Raw genomic sequence first — 24,359 nt, 5'->3', positions numbered from 1 at the left:
TGGCCGTTCTCCGCGAGAAAGTACAAGAGTTGGATAGTGGCTGTGATTGCAAGTGGAGTGGTGTCGGCCGCCAAAAGGATATCATCGACATATTGGATCAACACCACTCCATCTGGTAGCTGGACGGCGTCCAGCTGCCTTTTTAGGGCCTGGCTGTAAATGCTGGGACTTTCAGTGTAGCCCTGGGGAGCTCTACAAAATCGGTATGAACGGTTTTTTAAAGTGAAACCGAAGAGATAACGGCTGTCTGGATGGATGGGGATAGAGAAAAATGCATTTTTAAGATCTATAACGGTGAATGTGGTGGCAGTGGACGGGACGAGAGTCAGAATGGTGGCGATGTCTGAGACTACGGGGTACTGTGGCACCACCACTTTGTTGACTTCTCGCAGGTCGATGATGAAGCGGTACGCTTTCTCATCCCCCTCACCTTGCTTCTTAACAATGGGTAGGATTGGACTATTGCAGACATTACTAACCACGTTCCTCTACCACTCCTGCATCTACCAAGGACTGAATAATCGCTACCAACGCCTTCTCGCCTTCGGGCGATATCCGGTACTGTGGGAGTTTCGGGAGTATTGCATCTGGTCGAACAGTTATGTGTACAGGGTCGATCATCATTCGTCCCACATCCGAGTCGTTTCTGGCCCATAGGTGCAGGGGTAGCGAATCGAGCAAGGATAGGTCAGCATCTGTTAAAGTGCACATATGTCGTGCGGAGTAGGGTCCGGTCAAGTTCGGGTTGTCGTACAGGATGACTCGGACTCCTTCCGGGGAACACCTAATAGTAGCTCGGAAATGTTTCAGTAAATCAATACCCATAATAGCGTCAGGGGAGTTGGAGGAGAGCAGAAACGTCGTGTCAGTGGGATTGTTTCCTAGGTCAAAGGAGATAGGTACCGACAGGGGATTAGTGGAGGGCGTCCCATCGAAACCTATCGAGGTAATGTGCGAGCCAGACAAGGGCGCCCTTGGAATCAGTCGTTTTGATAACACACTACGTGTCGCTCCAGTGTCTACCAAAAATGGAGACTTTGTACCCAGGACCTTAGCAGTGACATAAGGACCTTGCTGGTCAACACAGAGCTCGACTGGATCCCTCCCTTGCCCCTGGCAGTCCTATGCAGAGTCGTGAGCATTGTTGCCATCGGACTGCTGGTACTGATTCTGTCAGGGGCGGTCAAATGTGTTTGATTTACCAGATCGGTCATTGGTGGTGTCGTGGGTCTGTCCTCGTCCCTGCCCTCCAGTTTTGGGGCCATTTGCCATGTCCCTTGTCTCCTTATTTTGAATCAGTTCCCAAAGGGCTAGGCATTGAGACTTCCAATGTCCAAATTCTTTACAAAATGCACATTGGTTCTCATCAAGGTCGGTTCGTGGAGCGCCAGGGGTGGGGTTGCGGTCACTAGGGGTCGAATTCCTAGGGGTATTTGACTGGTAATTTCCCCTATACCGTTCCCTCCCTGTGGTCACTCCCTGTAGTTGTGCAATCATTACTCGTTCCTTTAGGTCCTTTTTCTTTTTCTCAGTTGCCCTTTCGTTCTCGTTCTTTTGGTGTTCGTAATACTGAGCCATCTGAAGGATAGCTGTAGGTTTAGAGGCTCCCCAACTACTTTCGCTAGTCTGTAACTTTTGGGAGACCTCTTGCGATAGCCCCTTTACGTAGTTCTGCACGAATAGGTGTTGTCCGGTTGCGGTGGTCATGTCTTGGCCACTGTAGTCGGAGAACACTGTTTCAAATCGTGAGAAGTATTCTGATACGTCCTCTTGAGGTTTCTGGCGGCAGGCTGTGACTATCGACCAGTCTACCTTCTTTTCTGGGATCAACGTTTTTAGCTTCTGCACTATTTTGTCGGGGAGTTCCAATATGTCTTTTACAGGTTTCTTTCCGGGCTCTCGCTGCCTATCTAGTTCATCGAGTTTTGTCCAGGTGTGTCCGAACAGATCTGTGTGGTCGGCTCTCCGGATTTGCTTCCACACATCAGCCGGCAGACACAACCCGAAAAACAAATCCATGTCCGCTAGAGTCATTATGGTTGAGCCCAAGGCTGTGCCTAATTCAGTATAAAATGCTGTAGGGTTCTTTCTTAAATCGGGCAGGGTTTGTCTAAAAGTTAAAATATCTTGCCGATCCCATGGTAGGTAAACCCAGTTGTACACAACCCTCCCTTTGGCATCTACATGGTTGATATCATCGTTGGTTCCCTGACCTCTTGGGGGAACCCAATAGGGGGCGGCTTCTCTGATAGGCATCATGGTGTTGGCTGCTTCTAATGAGGGCCCAATCGTCTCAGGGACTGTGATCTTGACTTCTGGTTTCTGTTCCGCGAGGTGGCGGAAGACCTCAAGCGTTTGCATGAAGAGGTCCGTCACATCGCTTTCAGCCCCATCTCCGACATCGACCCTTCTATATAGAGCCGTCACTTTAGCAGGACCCTTAGTCTGGTACCTATCCTCATACGCGTTCAGGGTGTGGTAGCTGAACCGTAAAATAAAATGCCGTCTGTGACTACCGGCATGCGAGTTGTGCATATTCATCGTATATTCTTCGCTCCCTTTTCGTTCTACCAGGGTTTTTGCTATTTGGTCGATTCCATCCCGCTCATCTTTGCTCAACCTGTTTGGTCTAGCTGTTAGATGCCTGTTGGTCTCATGCTCATCTGCTGTTGTTACCAACGCGGCTGGTGCGAAGGTCGTAAGAGCCGGGGCACTAGCGCTATGGTCACCCAGGCCTGCACTTTGAACTGGTGAGTGTTGTGCTAGAGGTTGGCAGGGAGCATATGGAGGAGGCATGTAGATAATTGGAGGACCGAACAGTAACTCGTCATTTGCCCGCTGTTTGGAGGGAATCTCCGGGTAGAGCGCAGAGGTGGTCCTGACAGGGCATTGACCTGTCAGTTCTGGTTCTTGCGTTTGTTTAACTTCCTCTCTTCTTCTTATTTCTTCATCTAGTTCTTTTGCAGCCAGATGGGCTGCTTTGCGTAATTCTTTCACTGTTTTTGCTTCTTCCTTTTTTTTGCGATGGTCTGCTTCTTTGCGCCACATGCCAATACTAACAAGCATAGTGGGCGTTAACTTATTTATTTTTACAGCTGCTTCTAGTGTTTTTATTTTATTTTCATCAAAAGAACCTATCAGTGGCCACTGGTTTTTAGGATCCCTTTTTGTATATTTATGCCATAACTTACTATAAGCTATAGCGACTAGTCCTTGTTTAGTAAACATGTCCTTATTAGGGGTGCCCTCCAGTGGAGCTGGATGGTTCATCTCTAATAAGCGGTCCGGGTTGACCCAACTATGAGCCAATGGGGAGAAGATAGGCATGACGGATTACAATGGGGGGCAAAAGCCTGCACTACCTATCTTTTCACTGTTTGCAAAGACTGGACAGAATATTCTATTCTACGCTATTTGAAAACAGGGAATACCTCCAGAAAGAACCAATTCCCAAAACAGTCAATGTTTGGGCAAACAATCAATCAATGAAGGAGTGGAATAGGTACGACGTGTTAAAGTTTTGCGTTACCTACCCTTCACTATCGGCAAAGGGAGAGAGAATATTCCTATTCCTCCCCGTTTGTAGACAGAGAAGATCCTTAAGAGAACCAACTTCGAACAATTCAATGCTCGATTCAATCAATCAATCAATGGGGAGAAAAAAAGAATAGGCACGACGTGTTAAAGTTTTGCGTTGCCTACCCTTCACTATCTACAAAGACTAAACAGAGTATGGCGATTCTGTGTTTGTTTGCAAATAGAGAATTTCTCAGAAACGGTCAATAAGTAATACTAGTATTTTCAAACAATCAATCAATCAATTTCGCAATTTGTCGTGTGTCACAACCTTACCCGGACCGCATGGACAGTTTCTCGTCTTCCGCTTCCAGCGCCCGATCGTCCTCTATTCTCTGTTGCTATCGCGGCACTCCTGGTGGTTCCCAGTCAGGACCGTAGATCACTCGGGAGAGGTCTGCTCGGAATCAGTGAAGTTCAGATGATCGGCTGTCAGACGAGGGTCTATCGGACAGGAGCTCTTCCGATCGTTGCAGTCGTTCACTCTGTCGTCGGGACCTCTCCCACTGGATCCACGTGTCGCTGATGGGCCCCGCGTTTGGGACGCCAATTGATAAAGATCAATTTACAATGGTCAGGCGATTTCAGAAGTTGTTTCCTAAGTTAAATTTGCCCGGCGTGGAACGCCTCTAATAACATACGAAGTTACTAAATAAAGAGGCAGGCGCTGGAGACTGGAAGACAGGAAACAAGTTTTATTCCGACGGAGTAGAACACATCAGATCGGACAACGAGGTATCGTCTCGAGGTGCTCTCCCAACCTCTCTGAGACCTGGTCTTTTATACACTGGTTTAAGACATGTGAACGTCCTTTATTACAACAGGGACATTGTAGAGCATGAGAATGACATCAGAACGACATCCCCGACACCCCCCAGTTCCAACCCCTTCCAACACATGACAACAGTAGAGACCCTTTCCCCTCATATGATTGGGAGGGGCTATCACGCAGCTGAGTGTTCTGCCGATCTCTTTGGAATGTGTGCGCCTGATCGAATCTCCGGGGGCGGGGATGTCATGATCAATAGTGGCCTCTTTCAGGAGAGGCGAGGGCGTACGGTAATGGGCAATAAACTGTATCTTCGGGCTAAAGGATGACCAGCAGTCAGTGCTGACGTTCAGGCTCAGAGGAAGGGGACATCAAAGGAGGGGTATTCATGGACGGAAAGGACTGGTGTGGACAATCGAGCGTGGTGGAAGGGTTTATCCACAGAGGGGTATTCATGGACGGGAAGGAGGTGTTGGTCAGGCGCGGGGTGTGATTCCCTGAGACAGAGTCATGGGGGGGTTTCATGGCTTGTGCATGTGAGAGCGGGGGCAGCCAGGGTGCGCGGGGAAGGCTTGCATGGTCAGGGAAATGTGCTGACGGGCGATCGTGAACAGGGAGACCATGGTACCTAAAATGGCTGTCGTGTATTCTCATACGTGAGTCTGCAAGATGGCGTAGATAATGTTCAGTACACGAACTAAATTTCCACATTGGCGACTGCCAGTAGGAATATATATATATATACATATATATATACATAGCTGCAAGTACCCCAAGGGGGCAATGAAAACGCACTCTCTCGCCTCAATTCAAGTGATAGCGGTTTATTTAGTAACCAGTACCCACCGCGTTTCGCTTCTTACAAAGCTTGCTCACGGGATGTTGAGCCAGTTTCTAAGTCCTCCTTTTAAACACCAGGTCATGTGACTTCCTCTGTTGGTAGTTCATGCATGCTGGTTAATGTAGTTCATTTACATTATAGTCACCAGTATACACTTATCTGTTATAGTTCACAGTTTGCGGCAACAGGGAAGAGGGGAAGGGGTGAGTGCATTTCTTAGTTTGCAGACATTATTTTATAAACTCCTTGGTGAGTGTATTATTTTATCCTTTGGGTTTTTCCAATGAGCCCATTGGATTTCAGTTTCCGAGGTACTCCTTCTTGCACCCAGTTAGATCAGTTCTGTTCTTACATTCAGATCTGTGTGTATAGCCCTCTGGTGGGCGTTTGTTTATTGTTGGAGGGGACAGTTGTCTGTAATTCAACACCAATACGTTAGAGATGAACGTAGAGTTCTTCAGTCAAGTTCAAGCCTGTCGGTTCCAAGGTTCTGAAGTTTATTATGTGCTTGGATTCTTTGCGTCTCAGTATTTTGAGTCGATCACCTCCTCTGTCCGATTGTTGAACTTGTTCTATTGCACAGAATTTCAAGAGTTCCCAGTTGTTGCTGTGTGCTTGCTCCATGTGCTTTGCCACTGCGTAACTGCGATCCTTATTCGTTGTTGCCCTGGTATGTTCCAGGATTCGCTTCTTGCATTCAAAGGTGGTGCTCCCTATATATTTTTTGTTGCAGGGGCACTCGATTAGGTATACCACGTAGGTGCTCTTGCATGTTAGATGTTGTGGTATTGTCCATTTCGTACCCTTTCTGATAGCAATTTCCTTAGTTGCTTTCACGATCCTGCACACCTTGCAGTGTCTGCATGGGAAGAAGCCCTTTCGTTATAACCACTCAGTTTTTTGCACTTCTTTGTAGTGGCTATTAACCAGCTGGTCTCCCAAGTTTCTTGTGCATCTGTATGTTATGTTTGGGTGGTCGCCTATGATTCGTGTTAGAGTCAGATCACTTTTCAAGATTGGCCAATGTTTTTGAATGATTTTCGCCAGCTTGTTATTTTCCGCACTGTGGGTGGTGATTAGTCGGATCACTTCCTGTTGTGCTGGAGTTTTTTCTGGTATGTTAAGGAGTTCATTACGATCTTGTGCCTGTGTTCTTTTAAGGCTCTGTTCCACCGCTTTCTTGGGGTATCCTCTTTTCGAGAATCTAGTGACCGCATTGGCACTATGGAGCTTGAATTCTTCATCCTCCGAACAGTTGCGTCTGAAACGTAAGAACTCTCCATAGGGGATGCTCATTTTCAATTTCTTATTGTGGAAGCTCTCCCCATGGAGAATCGCGTCAGTGGCTGTCTTTTTTCGATGCAACGTGGTCTGTATAGTGCCATTCTTTTATGTAGATCTCTGTGTCCAGGAATACCACCCTTTCAGCACTCATTTCCACAGTGAATTTCAAGTTGGTTGCTGTGTTGTTTAAATTGTCAAAGTATTTGAGAAAATCCTCCTTGCAACCATCCCAAATAATGAGCAGATCATCTATGAATCTAAGCCATAGGATGATCTTTGTGTTCCATTGATAGTTATTTGTGTGCCACGCTAAATGCTGTTCAAACCATCCCATCGTCAGGTTTGTGTAATTGGGCGAGAAGGAAAAGCCATGGTGCATCCTTTTGTCTGTTTATATAGCTCTTTATTGAACAGAAAGATGTTTTGGTTCAGACACAAGTGGATCATTTCATTCAGCATCTTATTGTGGTCCTTGTATTGGATATTCCTTTTTGCTAGGAAGAACTTGCAGGCCTTTATCCCTATGTGGTGTTCAATATTGGTGTACAATGACACCACGTACATTGTTATTAGTTGGTACTTCTTTGACCAGGTAATTGTTTTGAGTTTTTGTAGCAAGTCCGTCGTGTCTTTGAGGTATGCTGGTAGTTGTTTGACCAAGGGTGCCAGGAATTTATCAATGTAATTGGATATAGGCTCCATTAGAGAGTTTTTGGCTGACACTATCGGTCTTCCCGGGGGGTTGTGTTTGTCTTTATGTACCTTCGGAAGGTGGTAGAAGGTGGGTGTTACCGGATTTTTGTTGTCCAGGTATTTATGTTCATAATCATCAATAAGGCCTTGAGCATGCCATTCTGATAATTTCTTTTAGGCCTGAGTGATGTCACTGACCATGTCATGAGTGATGTAATATGTGACGTCATCAGCAGTGCATTGCATGCGCAAGTTATAGTGAGTCCAATTAACTATAACGTGGGAATTTCAATGGTTTTATGCGAGTAAAACTTCCAGCTAACTATAACTGGTGTAAAACCTATGGTTTTTTCAGTGAATTTAATAGGTTTTTTAAATGCTAATTCCTAACTATAACTGGGGTGAAACCTATGTTTTTTTCAGTGAATTTCATAGGTTTTTTAATAGCAAATATCTATAGGTATGAAAGTAATAATTTTTATTACAAATTTTAAATTGTGTAAATATTTATTTTTTTATTGTTTGCCCCGGTACGCGCCCCGGGGCGCTCCCGGGGCACGTACCGGTGAACGTTCGGGTGAGCGTAATGCTATGGAGCGCCCCGGGGCGCGTCCCGGGGAGCGTCCCGAGAGCGCTTTTCTCGCGAACGAAAACAACATGACGTTTCGCGTAGTCGCGTGATGCGCCGCATAAGCGTGACGTATCGCGTAACCGCGTGATGCGTTCTTTCGGCGCGCTGCGTAAAAGCACCCGGAAGCGCTCCGTGGCGCGACCTGGAGCGCGAAACGTAAGCGCTCCGGGGCGCGTCGGGACATGTGACCTGAAAATAACACTTTTCATTGGTTCTCAACTTTTTTTTTCTCCAAATGATGAAAGCCCCCTCCTTATTTCCTCATTCTTACTTTCTTCTTTCAGAAAGCAAGAGCTATTTGTGAGCAGAGAAATGGCTTCAGTAGTAGCTGCAGCTGGTGCACCCCCCCCCACCACCACCACCACCCAGAAAGGAAGGTCCACCACCCCAGATCCTTCCAGGAGTTGAAGAAGAGGAGGAAGAAGATGATGAGGAGGAACAGCCTAGGAGATTCTTGCGGGAAGAACCTAGAGAAAGGCATGTGAAAGTGCATTATATATGGCAGTACTTTTCCATCCCTGCTGGGCAAAAAAAAGTGAATGCCCCACATGTCACGTGTTTGATTTGCAACCAAGTCCTCTCCAGGGGCAACCCAAATAAAAAGTATTCCTTTGGGAATTATACGATGATCCGCCACATGGAGAGGTGGCATCCTAACAATTTGGCACAGGCTGAGGTACGGGACATGCTTCAGAAGAACAGAGATCATCAGGCCAGCACCTCCACAGGTGAATTTTCGGTTGCAGCACCAGAAGGGCGCGAAACAGTGCCAAACATACAAAAAAATTTGGTGTATTAAAGATGGTCTGCATTTTTTGTGGAAAGGCCCTCTGCTACGGGCAACTAAGTATTTCCCTCATTAATGATGCTGTAGACAACCACCACTCCAGCAAGAAAAGAAAGCAGTAGCTTTTTTTTTTTTTTTGCTCCTGTCGAGCCACTGTTAATTCCCAGTTTTTTGTTTCTTCCCTAAAAAAATATAAAATAGTTCATAAAAACCAAAAAAAACAAAAAATGTTCAGAAAAAAATATATATATAAAACAACAACAAACAAAAAAAGTTCTTATCAGAACTACCTCACATTTATAAAATTAAACCAATATTTTTAAAGGATCTCTGTCAATTTTTTCTCCTTAGGGTACGCCTACCGGGGCGCGCCCCCCCCAAAAATAAATAAATTAATTAATTAAACAGTTAGCATGAGGAAAGGACACAAACAGAGTTATGTTAAGAGAAAAAGAGCTACAAGATGACCACAGAGGGATTGTTTATTACATAGTAAAAAATTAGAGAAGGTGTAATTGGATGAAAGTGAAAAAAGTAAAATGGCTAAAGGAGCGAAAGAAAGGAAGAGAGAGGAAGAACACTAAAGTAGAGATAGTGTGAGACTGTGATTCGCTGTCAAAAGAAAAAGAAAGGACAGTAAAAAATGGAGAATGAAGGGTAGTGGCTGAATCACGATAAATAAAGAACAATGAGGAAAAGTGAGAAAAGACCAGGTAGTATGATGTTGTAGAAGGACCATCATGAAAAATAATAGCTACAGTTGCAAAGGTTCTTCCTGATATCGATAACTGTGAAGCCACGAAATTTTTAATAGAAGTTGTCAATTTAGTTCCATCAGGTCTACATCGTTGGAACATTAAAATGACATAGTGACCATAATTTTGTAGAAATAATGTGGACAGCATTGTAGACTTACATTGGGTACACACCATATTGTGATCAGCTGCTTTAACTAGATTATTAAAAGGCACTGATTTGCAGTCTGGTAAAGTCAAATATATAAATCTTTCAGTGTCTATTCTAGTAGTACTTGATGAAGCACAGTTATCACAGTCATGTTGCCATTGATAAGAAAGATTAAAAAGATTTTTTATATCTACTCCTTCATCTTCCAACACATCAAACATATACATTAAAAATTCCTGACAATCCTGCTGAATTATCTGTGAAGATTGATTTTGACCTGAACATATGTCTACAAGATTCCTAATTTCTGGAACACTTTCTATTTTTCCTCTATCACTACTACATTTCTCTAACACAGAATTCAATAAACAGCACAATGTTTGTTCTCGATTTTCGACAATCTTTTTTGTAAATTTTAAAGAAAAAAAACAACATTAACTACTACATTAGCATAGCAGTTGACACCAGAACTGTTTTCAAACTGAAATCCAACAACATCTTCAACAGAATCATTTTTCTTTCTGCTCACAATTACAGTTTCATCTATTTTTTGTCTTTTTGCTACTACCTACTGCAATTACTCTCATTTCTTCTTTTTCGGCCTACAACACGTTTTTCAATCAGAGGATATTGAGGCAAATGTGGAGTATACTCTCTTCTTAACCTATTGTATTCTTTAACATAATCTAGATCAGCACAAATCTTTGTTTCATCACACTCAATCAAGTACAATCCTGATAAAGTTCTCACTCGTGATAATGCCACATATGCCATACCCTCTTTAAACACAGAACTTCCAATGTTCACCAAAGCATGGTCTACACTTAAACCTTGAGATTGATGAATTGTCACTGCATATGCCAAACAAACAGGAAACTGTTTTCGGCGAACATATAAATCTTTCACAAGCAAAAATCTAGCTGAACAACGACAAATTTGTTCTATTTCGTCAATGCCATCAAATTTAATTTTTAAAATTTCAATTCCATCTTTATTTTTGTAATTCACAAAACCAACAACATGACCCATTGCTCCATTTACCAGACCTCTTTCAACATTTAAATTCCGTCTCAAAATAATACGACAATTTAAACACACATTCAGAGTCTTTTCAAAACCAGCAGTTTTAGATATAGTCTTCTCCAATGAATCCAATTTTGATTTCAAATTTTCTGACAAAATAATTGTTGCTCCCATTTGCTCTATTTTATCTATAGCTTCCAGTTTCACTATCTCTTCATTTTCTAACTTCAGCATTTTGTTGTTGAACATGGAACATACTTTCAGAGTAGGCATCAAACATATGGCAGATTTCTTCTCATTAATTTTCTTAAAAATATTCTCTGGAAGAATGTTTTCATTTGGGTACAAATTATAAATTAAGCGTCCATGTAAAGCTTCTTTCCCTTGCTGACTTATTTTTCCTACTCTTACATCTTGTAAAATATTTTTATAATCTTCATCCTTTGCCTGCCGCATATTTTGAAGCAGTTCTGCATATTTGAAGTTTAACCATATATTAACGTTTCCAATGCTTCCTAGGTACTTACTGGTATCTTCATGTGTGAGCATTTTGAACACAGGTTGTCCTTTCACTGGAGTCAACTGCAGAAGATCTCCAAAAACAATAATATGTTTTCCTCCAAATAAAACATCATAGTCTGTTCTAAGAATTTCTTGCATTCTCAAATGCACAAAAGCAAGCATTATATTTGACACCATGCATACTTCATCAATGATAAGAAGTTTCATTTTCTTCAGGACTCTTGAAACTTCGGAACACGCATCTCCAGATAGCTTGTGATATTGCAATTTGTTATCATGCTCCACTGGCAGCATCAGTAAACGATGTAAAGTAATCCCTTTAATATAATGTGCTGCCAGCCCAGTTGGAGCGGTAACAACACAAGACAGCGGTGATTCAGTCCTTTTCTGCAGATAAGATGCAATTGCTTTAATCAGAAAACTTTTTCCAGTTCCCGCTTCTCCACTCACATACAGTTGGACAGGCTTAAATGATGTACATGAGCACTCTTTCTTCTCATGACTCAATCCATGTTCAACCTGTTCTATGACTTCGTCATATATCAGTTTCTGCTCAAGGTTTAATTGTTTCACCAAATCTTCTAAATTAATTACATCCTCTTGAGCTTGCTCCATAGCTCTTTCCACTTCATCCATGGCAGTGGCAGCTTCATTTTGGATAATTGGTCCTCCTAGTGGATCCTGACTCAATGAAGCAGAACTCTGACTGCCTTGAGAACTATCTCTCGCAATCTCTGCAGCAATTGTTGATTCTTGCTCTATTTCTTCATTCAACATTTGCAGATAATTTGGAAAAACAGGACATTCTATTGTTTCCTTCGTAACATTAAAAGAGTCTTCATAACAGAGAAAATCTCCAAGTAGTTTCTCTTCTTCTCGCCATGGTTTAAAGAGTTGCAAAAGAGCCAAATAGTAAAATTCTCTTTTGTCAGGATTTTCACAACTCAATTTTCGATGATTAATCAAATGACCTTTTTTCTGTTTCACTAGACATCCTTCACATCCAATGATTCCATATATTCCATTATTGATATCTTCTCTGATGTTCCTCTTATAAATATATCTTTGCAGAACTTCATAGAGACAAACGTTCTCAAGGTGAGGACTTCTATTTGGATAGTATGTATCCAACATGTTTGTCTTCAAAATATCTGTACTTTCTGGTTCTTTCTCCACCAAATACTCTATCTCTTGTACAGATTTCAAAACTCGATTTCGTGTTGCAGCAAGACCTAGACTCACCCAAATGATGGTTCTAGATTTGGCACAGAGACTTGCTGACGACAATCAATCAGAACATTCATATGCTCCAATTTCTCGATGCGACAACATCTTCAGACTGTAACTGTACAATTTCTTGCTTAGGCTCTTTTCATGTGAAATGTCCTCCCACATTTCCTTCAGTTCTGTCTTTTCTTTTTTTGTGATGTAAGACGTCACATATTGAGCCACAGCAATAGAGTTGTCAGCAACGAATTGAATATCCATGTTAGCATTCCACATGGACAAAATCACTGGGTTGTAGTCCTTGATGTACTTGGACTCTTCGTTTCTTTTTAAATTGTATGTATTTTTTGGTGATTTTCTCGTCACAGTATGTCGCAGAGAAGACATCAAATTATTTACTCTTCCTTTAGAAATCACTGGTCGTGGAAAAGCGAAACGACATTTTGTGTAGAACTTGTCCTTGTTTCTGAATTTTCGACGACAGTACTTTCCACAACGATGGGATTGAAAGCGTAAAACTTGTTGCCTTAAATTGTTTTCTTCGGTAGTTTTCGGAACAGCACATGTTGAATACTTTTCAATGAAGCTCATCACTGTCTCATCTGAATCTGTTCCAAATTTGGGTGCATCTTTAATCCATAATAACATATGTATGTGAGGAGCACCTCTCGCTTGATACTCCTTTCTCCAAAAGAAATCCAAAACCTCTCCAAGGGGAGGATTTTTTTTGTTGGTAATAAAAGACATCATAGCTTCAAATCTATGATTGAAATATCTGCATACATTCACTTGATCCAAAGAACACAGTTCTCCAGGTGTTTTGAATTCTATATTTTGTATATTAGCATTGGCCTCTCGTAGAAATTGAAGTAAGTCCTACCATGCATACTCGGCACAGCTAAGAGTGAGGAACCATGTAGGAGTTCCTAAGTTTCTTAGCATACATTTCAATTCCCCATGGCGATGGTACCAATACTCATTTGTACCACGCTGACATGCCATGAGATTGATTAGATGAGATTCTAAAATATTATCTTGCAGATTCACTTTCTCCATAAAGTCCCTCGCCGAAACATTTTGCAGATGTGCTCCACTTTTCAGAATATGGTTTACTGCATAAGAAAGCCCAGACAAGTCACTTTCATACAGTAGATGAAACAAATAGGGAATGCATTGACGAAACCTCGCATCTTCAGCATATAATCTTACAGTTCGATATTCAGATGCAGGAATTTGAAGTGGTCGATCGTCATATCATCCACCTCGACCTGTTGGAAATAGCTGTGGAAAACAACGACTTTCCAAACTTTCTTCCCATACACTAATGGGACTTCCTTTTGCTGTTTTCATTTGAAACAATTCAATTGCATTCCCCATTACTTCTTTGGAATGCAAAGGATGAACAGTATAATGTTCATATATTTCTTCACTTCTAGACACATCAACTTTTTCAATTTGGCCACCTGAACAATCACTGTCTTCATCTGCAGCTGTTTCTCTGCTGCAACACATACATCTTTGTAGTACTCATTGTTTTTGACTAAATACAACATTGCCTTTTTGACTTTCCTAACATCCACTAAATCTTGCCAGATTTTTTTACTCTTTGTTGGAACCCCATTAACTAGAATAACTAAAGGTTCCTCTTCTATTTTTCTATACCAATTGTATCAATATTTTTTTTCAAATCTAGGGGCAAATAAACAACTCTTCCCTTTAATCCTCTCTGCAAATCTGTAGGAGGCAATTTCCCTATCTTAGGCTCCATGCGAACAATTGCCTGAAAAGGATGGACACATTGAATCAAAATAGACTCATATGTATTTAAATCCATCAATTCACGGGGAATGTCTACCAACTCCAGATTATTATGAACAGCTCTACCAGGCATTCTGTTTTGATTTAGTTTATTATAACAATATTTACAAATACGCTGATCAGAACTCAAATCAAAACAATTCTCCACCCACAAATAAGTTGCTAAATCTTTCCTTTCATAATTATCCATCTTTTCACTTTTTGCATATAAATCAACTAACCTAGTCTGAATCTTATAATGAGTCCGTCGACAACACACACAAGTAAAATTTGGCCTTTCACTTGATTTCACCTTAAACCTGGTAATTTCCTGCTCAAACTTTTCTGTATTTAAAATCTGTACATTGTCTTCCACATTACCTTGAATTGCTGTCTCAATTTCTACACTGTCCTCTTTTTCACGAAAATAACAAATCTCAATTTCTTCACAAATCTTCTTCACATCTAATTCAGTTCCATGCAAAAGAGCACTGTTTAATTGTTTAAGCTTAAGTGCGGGACTTTTTGCATAATACAACATTTTCACTAATTTCCTCATTTTGGTATGATGCACTGCTAACATCCTAAAATGATGAAAAACACTCTGACAGACTTTTCTAGAAAGACAAGCCAGTGAATGGCCTTGCAAACCTGTGATTCCTCTCACTCTGCAAGGATCTAAGTCTTGCAACAACTTCACTTTCTGCTTTATACTTTTCTTACTATATGTACGTAAGAAATTACTAAATAAATCAATTGATTCCTGTCGCACACTACAAATACTACTACACTTCCAAGTGTGCACTGGACCCTTAGTACGTCTCACTAAAACTTCATCAGTTAACACCTCTTCTAGTTCTCTAGGCACAAGTTTCTCTTTTTCAATCGGACAACCGTCTTTCACTTCATACGCTCGACCACTAGTGTCAACTGCATGCACTAAATCATTATCCTGGAAGAAACTCTCCTCATTAAAAAATGGCTCACAACTTGAACTGTGCATCCATTCTCCCGAAAAAAACTTTACAAAAATTAGTCCGATTAATTACTCTTTTCCATCTACTGTTTGATTTGAAAACATCAATTGTCTTGTTAAGTGTCCTAATTCTATTGATTATTAAAATAAATCATTTTTTCTTAACTTCAAAAGCCTGATCAAAAATCTTCTCTACACTTTTCTTTTTCTTATAAAAAGCAGCTCTCTGTTTACCTTTCCTAATGTTTTTTAACAAATTTAAAACCACCCTATTGCGAAACATTCGTTTATGAATGTCTCTAAACTGATTCTGCCTTCTATTCCTATACATATTATTCTCTCCTGCTCCAGTTGTAGGATTCTTTGAGGTTCTCTCCTTCCTTTTCAAATTTACTCTGTCATTCTCTTTTTCTACATGCTGTCCATTTTTTTTTAAAAGTACATATGTTATGTAAGAAAGACTTAGTTGTCTTACCAGGAGCTTGGATCCTGTTTTTTGAAGTATTTGTTGTGGAAGAGTGCTGTAATTCCATTGCTGTTTTTGATTTTTGGCGGTTACATCCTTTGCTTTTCCTTTCCCTAGTGGGCATGTTTGCTTACTCTTCAAATGTGTATTTCAATCTGTGTTAAATAAAAAACATAGCACATTATAGACCACTATTATCAAACAACAAAGCAATGACAAAAAGCAAACAATCTTTACAGGGTTACAGATCAGGTGAGGATTCTCCAGGGGTGCACAAAAGGTGAGGCCTGTATTGAAGAGTATAGTGGAAGACAGCTCTGTTCACAAGTACAAAGAAGATGAGACCTATGTCTAAGTCCACTGCACTCTTATACACAGGCTTCACCACCTATGCTTCCCGAGAAAGTATTGAATTATATAGTTATATAGAATTGTATTTTGTAAAATTGTGAAGCTCCATGTGAAAGCGTTTGCCTCAGTCTTATTCCTGTTGTGAGGCAGGTGCAAGATTTTGCCTCAGCCTTATCCCTGCTGTGAGGCAGATGATTGTAAATAGGATCTGTGCTGTGTTTCCTAAATGTGATGTCAAAACGATTTTGGAGAAAATGAATGGTTTTTACATTTTTGAGTATAATGTGGCGCAGAGGTTTAAAAAGTGACGCATCTACCTACATGCGTCAATTTTTAAATATGGGGCAAAAAGGTACTTGTTTGGGCTTTCCTGGGGAGCGTAGGTGGTGAGGCTTGTGTCTAAGAGTGCAGTGGACTAGGCTTCATGAAGTACAATTACTCTATGCAGTAAAAACTTTTTACCAAGCATTATCAAAAAGCATGACACAAAGCAACATTAAAAAACCACAATTTGCTTCCAAATCTTCTCCATAGAGTATACAAGTCTCTATGTATATTAAATGAATCATAACTCACCTTTACAAATATTTTAGGAGATTCAGAACAGTGTCAGATACACACACCAATATTTCTTTAGCAGAGCAAAAGGTATGTTCTCCAGACACTGTAAACCATAAAGGCACAGAAAACCTCTAATTCTACACACATATTGCTCATGGTAACCAATCAAATCTCTTCCCTCTGTATTTTCAAACCAACACCCTTCCCCCCTCAGCCCTTTCTACCTGTTACCATAGCAACTCCCTCCTCACTGAGCTCCCAGGGTTAAAAGTTTATTCTACAATGTTGCAAATCACCTCATCAAGGATGACCTGCAAATACACCAGCTTTTCTGGTGCAAGGTTTCGTTAAATTACTTTTTTTTAACCATTCAAATTACTTCTTACACAGAACACAACCATGCACCCTAACTTTCAGTTTTCAACTATCTCATTCTACCAATCATTGCTTGTGATTCAAGAGCACTGAAACTCCACAGGTTTTTTTTTGCAAACTCCTATTGTTCCAACTGCCATTTCTTTTCCACACTTCATCTGACTGCATCAGAATCTCCTCTCACCATGTATTCTGTCTGGATTATTGGACATAGCTATATCCACTGGGCTCAAAGGTATGCAGCTACCAGAAATTTTCACAACCTTGACTTACCAAATGTGAAGATTAAATGGATTGGCCAGAGAGGATTGAAATGTCACCAATTGATACCATTGGTGAAAACCTTTTTGCATTTGCCACACCCTGACCTTTTAATTGTGCACTGTGGAGGAAATGACTCGGGCACTTTGACTGGGGTAGGTCTGGAAATGCTTATAAAGGACACCTTTGATCAATTGATGGCACTTTTTCCTCAAACTGCCTTGGTATATTCCAATATATGCCAAAGACAGAAATGGAAGTGGTCCAATCAATCTTGTCCACAATTTGAGAAAGCACGGAAACATGTGAATAAATCTGTTTCTGCTTACATGAGAGACTATGGAATGGGTTCAATATACAATAATAACTTGCGTTACAACATGCAAGATATCTACAGGGGAGATGGTGTGCACTTTTCAGATGAGGGGAATAGAATATTCCTCCTGAATTTAAGACTGTGCATTGGTACCTACTTGTAGGTACCTAAATCAGCCACAGAACCCAAAAGCCCTTTTCAGGGCTACCCTATCTCTGATCACTCCAAATGATTATCTTTTTCTAACTTTTTTCACAATTTTTCACCATAGTACGCTCCCCGGTACGCTTCCCGCTGCGCGTACCGGGCGCTCCCCCCGCGGAAAATATATATATATATTTTTTTTTTTGCCTATTTGGGCCTCCTAAGACCCCCTCAGAAAACCTAGAGGGTCAAGGAGTGCCTACGATGCCCCTTATACCCATTCCCAACGTTGTTTGTCCTCCATTTTCTGTCTTAAATCTACCGAAAACAAAATGGAGGTCTGCCGTAGCGCTGCCGGTACGCGTACCGGGGCGCGCACCGGGAAGCGCTCTAAAAAAAATTTAAAAGTTAATTTACATAAAAACCACTGGAGACACTTTCACCAAATATAGAATAGCTCATACTACATACCAATCCCTACCATTTTCCCAAATTCGATGGAATTCCATTGAGCCATTTAGCCTGTAGACCTCTCTAAATACCCTGAGGTAAATTACTTCACAAAAACACATTTGAAGTGTTAGAATTGAAAACCAATTAAAATGTTACTTTCAATTTCTATTTTTTCTTCCTGACATTTGATTGGTTATGTACATGAATATAAATGAAAAATGAGAGGGAAACACGGCCATTTTGACTACAACTACCTGAGGTACATCTTGGAAGGATTTTCGCATTTTGTCTTCTTCACCTCTCTGTAAAGTAAGTTGATAATTTGTAAGGGGCACTTTAAGTTATATTTAAAAACGTTTTCTGATAGTTATTTACTGTCCCTCTGCTATAGTTATAGATAGAGATAGGCTCCTCTGTTATATTTATGGATTGACTTAGGCTTCTCTGCTATAATTATGAATTTACTTACGTTTCTTCACAGGCACTTTTTTATATTTCTACTTCCTGCCTGTTACCATACATTGCCCAAAGTTAACTTCACTGTTAAAAAATCAAAACTACCTGTCTGAACATGAACCCAACAGTGCCATATTTCTACAGATTTTTTTTTTAATGCAAATTTCAGCACAAAAATGGAAGGAGAACAGAACGTTACCTTTGAAATTGTCCTAGAGATGAACAATGAGGAAATCATTGAACCCAATGACTTGGAATTCATGGATGAATCACGGGACCATGAACTTCTACAATGTGTAGAATCTGTGGATTTGTTAATTCAATATGAGGACGTTTCTGACAGTCAAATGTTGGAAGTTATGTTCACTCAAAAAGAGGACATTTCGGACAGTCAAATGTTAGACGTTCTATCAAATTTTGAAAATGAATCTCAAAAATAAATTTATATTTAATAATTCTAAAATTGTTTGTGACATTATTCATTTTTATATGTAATTCTTAAACTACTACCAAATTGATTATAATGTAAAGTCAAACTTATAGTATACTGTGCAACCTTTTTGTTTTACATAGTAATTTTGCTCATAGATACTTCCTTTCTCCCACTATATTATCTCCAATGTGTATTTGACATCTCTTTTTCATCTCCTGCCTCCATGTTCTTTATGTTTTCCTGACAGACTATGGTATGGATTCCATATACCACAATAACTTCTATAACAACATGCAAATTATCTACAGAGTAAACGGTGTACATTGAATTTAAGACTCTGCATTGGTACCTACATGTTGGTACTTAAATCACCCACACAACACAACAACTATATTCAGAGATACCCTACCTCTAAGCACTTTAAATGATTATTTTAGTGTTTCACTGAGTTTTCCCCATGTGTGGGGGTGGGGGAGGTGTGTGTGGGGGATGTGCGGGGTGTGTCTGTGAGGTGTGCATGTGTGTGTGTGTGTGTCTGGGGGGATGAGGTGTATATCTGTGTGGGGTATGTGGGTGTGGGTGGGGATGTGGGTGTGTAAGGTGTGTGTGTGGGTGTGTGGGGTGTTTCGGTGTAGGTGGAAGTGTGGGTATGTGAGGTGTGTGTGGGGTGTGTGTGGGTGTGGGGAGTATGTGTGTAGGATGTGTGTGTATGTGTGGGATGTGTGGATGTGTCTGTGAGGTGTGCGTGTGTGTGTGGGGGGGAGGTGTGTGGGATGTGTGAGGTGTGTCTGTGAGGTATCTGTATGTGCGTGTGTGTGTGTTGGGGGGGTGAGGTGTGTGTGTGTGTCTAGGTGTGTGGGATGTGTGGTTGTGGGTCTGGATGTGTAAGGTGTCGGTGTGGGGTGTATGGGTGTGGGTGGAGGTGTGCGTGTGTGAGGTGTGTGTGGGGAGTGTGTGGGTGTGGGGGTGTGGGGTTGTGTGCGTGTGGGTGTGTGTGGGACGTACTTGTAGGTACCTAAAACAGCCACAGAACCCAAAAGCTCTTTTCAGAGCTACCCTACCTGTAATAACTGAAAATGATTATTTTACACTATTATTTTCACTATTTTTCACCAAAGTACGCTCCCCGGTACGCTCCCCGGTGCGCGTACCGGGCGCTCCCCCCGCGAAAATCGAAAAAAAATTACATGTATGTTTTTTACCCGAGGGACCCTTTTATGGCCCCCACATCAGACCTAGGGGGCCAGGGGGGGTGTACCCTGCCCCCTTTTGGTCATTTCCCCCTTTGTTTTTTGCCACCTCTTGTGTCTCGATCCTACCGAGACACAAGATGGAGGCCGCTGCGGACTGTTTCCAATGTTTACAGACACCCGAGAGCCAATCAGCTTCCCGTGCGCAGGTGGCGTGGCGCGCCCGGAGCGCTCCCCGGTACGCGCACCGGGGCGCGCTTACAGATCTATAAATTTTTTTGAACCTAAATTACTCAAAATCCTCTGGAGCACATATCTTGAGACATAGCAAAGGCACATCGGGCTACCAGTCCCTACAATTTTGCCAAGTTTGGTGAAAATCCATTCAGCCGTTCGAGCTAAAAGTGCGACAGACCGCCCTATGGAAATTAACATGGGGAAAACACGTTTTGGGACCCCCCTTTTATCTTGGCCCCCGCTTGACGAATCCCCCCCAAACTTGCAGGGAAGGAGCAGGGAGCCGCGAGGCAAAGTTGCTGAAAGATTCAGGCTGATTCCTCAACCGGCGCCAAAGGTATTCCAAATAGAATGTTGCAATTTCCCTATGGAAATCAATCCTAACTATAACTACCTACTGGCGACCGCCAGTAGGTGATATATATATATATATATATATATATATATATATATATATATATACGCACAATCGTTCTCTCCGTGTAAGAAGAAATCCACAGGCTGCTATTGATGCTTAATGTGATTTTATTAGAGGCACGAAATCAGCAGCTCCCTACCGACGCGTTTCGCCACTAAGGCTTGGTCACGGTAAACGTGATCATTGCGAAGTGCTATTTACATAACAAAATAGTATACATGGAAAGAGGACTCACATTGTTCAATCCTGACCAGTTTGTGGTCGCCATCTTGGAATGGTGCATACTAATAAACACAAGAATTGTCACGATTTACTTTTTGAATAGTTCAAAACAAATTAAATCTGGCTCTCAGTAGGCTAATACTAAGTATATATGCATGATTACAAATTAATGTTTAAATCTCGCCCTAGTGGGCCACTAATTCGAAATATTGCATAATAACAAAATTAGTGCCACAATATATTTGTCAAAACAATTTCAACATAAATCTCGCCTCTCTAGGCTATTGTTATGCACAGTTTCATAAATTAACTTGTTCATGTGATTCGTAGGTCTTGCCCAAGTGGGCTATAGAGTTGTGACAATCCTTATTGAAAAAGATTTCTAAATCATTGGAGTCCTCCAGATGATTGGGATCCAGTATTCCTATACAAAAAAGAAATGTGTGTTTTAAAAACTAATTATATCAGACTTATTTACACGTTAAAAAATGAATCGAGATATCAGACCAGTTATATTTACATGTTATCATAGATGGACTGCCAGTTCTTCACTACAATTCATCCCAATGGGATTCAGAGTCTCAAAGTCAATAATGAATTTAGATTCCAAAATTCTTAACTGGTGCAGTCTATCACCCCCTCTTACATTCTCTTTGACTGCATCAAGTACCACAAATTTCAATAAATTGTCATTTTGATTGTGATATGTCTTGAAATGTCGAGCAACTGGATATAGTTCGTTATTATTCCTAATAGCTCGTTTGTGCTCCAATATTCTAATCTTGGCCCTGTGTTTTGTGCTCCCAATGTAGAACTTTCCACAGGGACAGATAAGACAATATACACAATATTCAGTATTGCAGGGGAGTTCTAATTGCAAAAAATTACATGTACCTAACAGCTCCAGATTATTTACCATCATGGGTCCATTTGACTGCAATACTGAATATTGTGTATCTCTGTATTATGATACAGCCAATCCAAAAGAAAGTTCAAATCCTCAAGAGTGTAGAAGAATAATGATTTATTTTTCAAGAAAATAAGGGACAAATGTCCATCCGATGACGCGTTTCACTCCTCAAGGGAGCTTGTTCACATAACGCGCTCAAAGGGAACAGACAATTTATAGTAAACATAATAGTGGAACTAATCGAGGAAGTGCACAATCACACAGTGAAAATAGCAAACATAAAAGACAGACCAATTCAAAACGTACATTTGTAAAATACAAACAGACTCCATTGTTACATCACTATAAAAACCAAGAATTCAATTGATGTTTTCCAAAAACTAAATATGGAATTATAAGAGGCAACATATTTTAGGAAAAATTAGATTAGAGGCAAAACAGTTCAGCCTACCAAGGAATGCCACTAGTGTGAAAATGTGAACGCGTGTAGGAAGGGATTCAGAGGGGGAAAACATCCTGCTTTGATCGTTCTGAGCAGCAGAGCTTTGTTCGGGCCGGTTTGGAAATAACATCATTAAGACAAACAACTCACCTGACTGGTAACAGAAATCTCCAATACATCAACAGTGCAGATGCCAAGTAAGAATTGCAACACTTGTGATTGAAATGAGGACTGCCAGATTTAAAAACTGCAAGTACAATGCACTGTGGGAGCCATAGTTTTGCATGCCCGGTCACGTGATAAGAACTTTAAAAGCACTCTTGTAATCACGTTGTGGTAACTACTTCCTCCTGTGACCAAGGCTAATCTGTGCCGAAACGTAAGGAAAAGGAAGAATGCGATGCTGGGACTTTGAATAAAAGCTGTGTCCTCAGTAATGGGCTTCACGTTTGGAACTGTGTTTATTTTGTGGGCTGCTCCGTGCCCATTGGTGAGGCCGCCCTGTAGGGTCGGGGGCCCCAGAACTGGAGAAATTGCTGTGGAATATATATCTGTTTGTATTGCGTTGGCAATAAGCTCCAGAACCCACCACGAAGCTTGGAGAAGACAGCGGCAGGGGATATTGCATCCTCTATTCGGGTAACCAGGTTCCTGTGTTCACCCCCGCTAAGGATTCTAAGCAGAAGGGTAGCAGCGGTAAAGAAGGGAGACTCGAGGGGGCATGGAGTTGTGGCATCTGGCTTACCTCCCATCGGATTCTTTCAGCTGTGCCTCCCACGGACACTCTCGCTGGTAATGTCACCCCATTTGATTTGTATCCAGTCCCGCTATGCTGAACATTGGGGCATTATGGGACATGCAGTTCCACCACACGGGGCTGCATTTGGATATGGACTACATTGAGGGGGCGGAGCATAGAGGACAAAACAACAGAGTGGAAGGACTGTATTTACCACGCAGCGCTAGGAGCAGTTGGAGAGGGGCGCTGAGGAAGGCCAATGTCGCCGAAATGCATCCGCCTGAGCCAGATGCTTAATAAAGTGCTCCTGATTGTCTCCCTTGGGTCACGGCCTTTTTCTTTGGAGGAAGTCATGTTTCAGACATTCATGCGCGTACGCCAGTGCGCATTCACGTGTACCCCCGCTGCATCAAGTTGGTCTGGACTATCTGGCAAGCTCGACTGAGCATCTGTTTGTATTGCGTTGGCAATAAGCTCCAGAACCCACCACGAAGCTTGGAGAAGACAGCGGCAGGGGATATTGCATCCTCTATTCGGGTAACCAGGTTCCTGTGTTCACCCCCGCTAAGGATTCTAAGCAGAAGGGTAGCAGCGGTAAAGAAGGGAGACTCGAGGGGGCATGGAGTTGTGGCATCTGGCTTACCTCCCATCGGATTCTTTCAGCTGTGCCTCCCACAGACACTCTCGCTGGTAATGTCACCCCATTTGATTTGTATCCAGTCCCGCTATGCTGAACATTGGGGCATTATGGGACATGCAGTTCCACCACACGGGGCTGCATTTGGATATGGACTACATTGAGGGGGCGGAGCATAGAGGACAAAACAACAGAGTGGAAGGACTGTATTTACCACGCAGCGCTAGGAGCAGTTGGAGAGGGGCGCTGAGGAAGGCCAATGTCGCCGAAATGCATCCGCCTGAGCCAGCTGCTTAATAAAGTGCTCCTGATTGTCTCCCTTGGGTCACGGCCTTTTTCTTTGGAGGAAGTCATGTTTCAGACATTCATGCGCGTACGCCAGTGCGCATTCACGTGTACCCCCGCTGCATCAAGTTGGTCTGGACTATCTGGCAAGCTCGACTGAGCATCTGTTTGTATTGCGTTGGCAATAAGCTCCAGAACCCACCACGAAGCTTGGAGAAGACAGCGGCAGGGGATATTGCATCCTCTATTCGGGTAACCAGGTTCCTGTGTTCACCCCCGCTAAGGATTCTAAGCAGAAGGGTAGCAGCGGTAAAGAAGGGAGACTCGAGGGGGCATGGAGTTGTGGCATCTGGCTTACCTCCCATCGGATTCTTTCAGCTGTGCCTCCCACGGACACTCTCGCTGGTAATGTCACCCCATTTGATTTGTAT

The sequence above is a fragment of the Lissotriton helveticus genome, chromosome 2_2 (genome assembly GCF_964261635.1).
Source record: "Lissotriton helveticus chromosome 2_2, aLisHel1.1, whole genome shotgun sequence".
Taxonomy (NCBI): Eukaryota; Metazoa; Chordata; class Amphibia; order Caudata; family Salamandridae; genus Lissotriton; species Lissotriton helveticus.
This window is presented reverse-complemented; position numbering follows the sequence as displayed.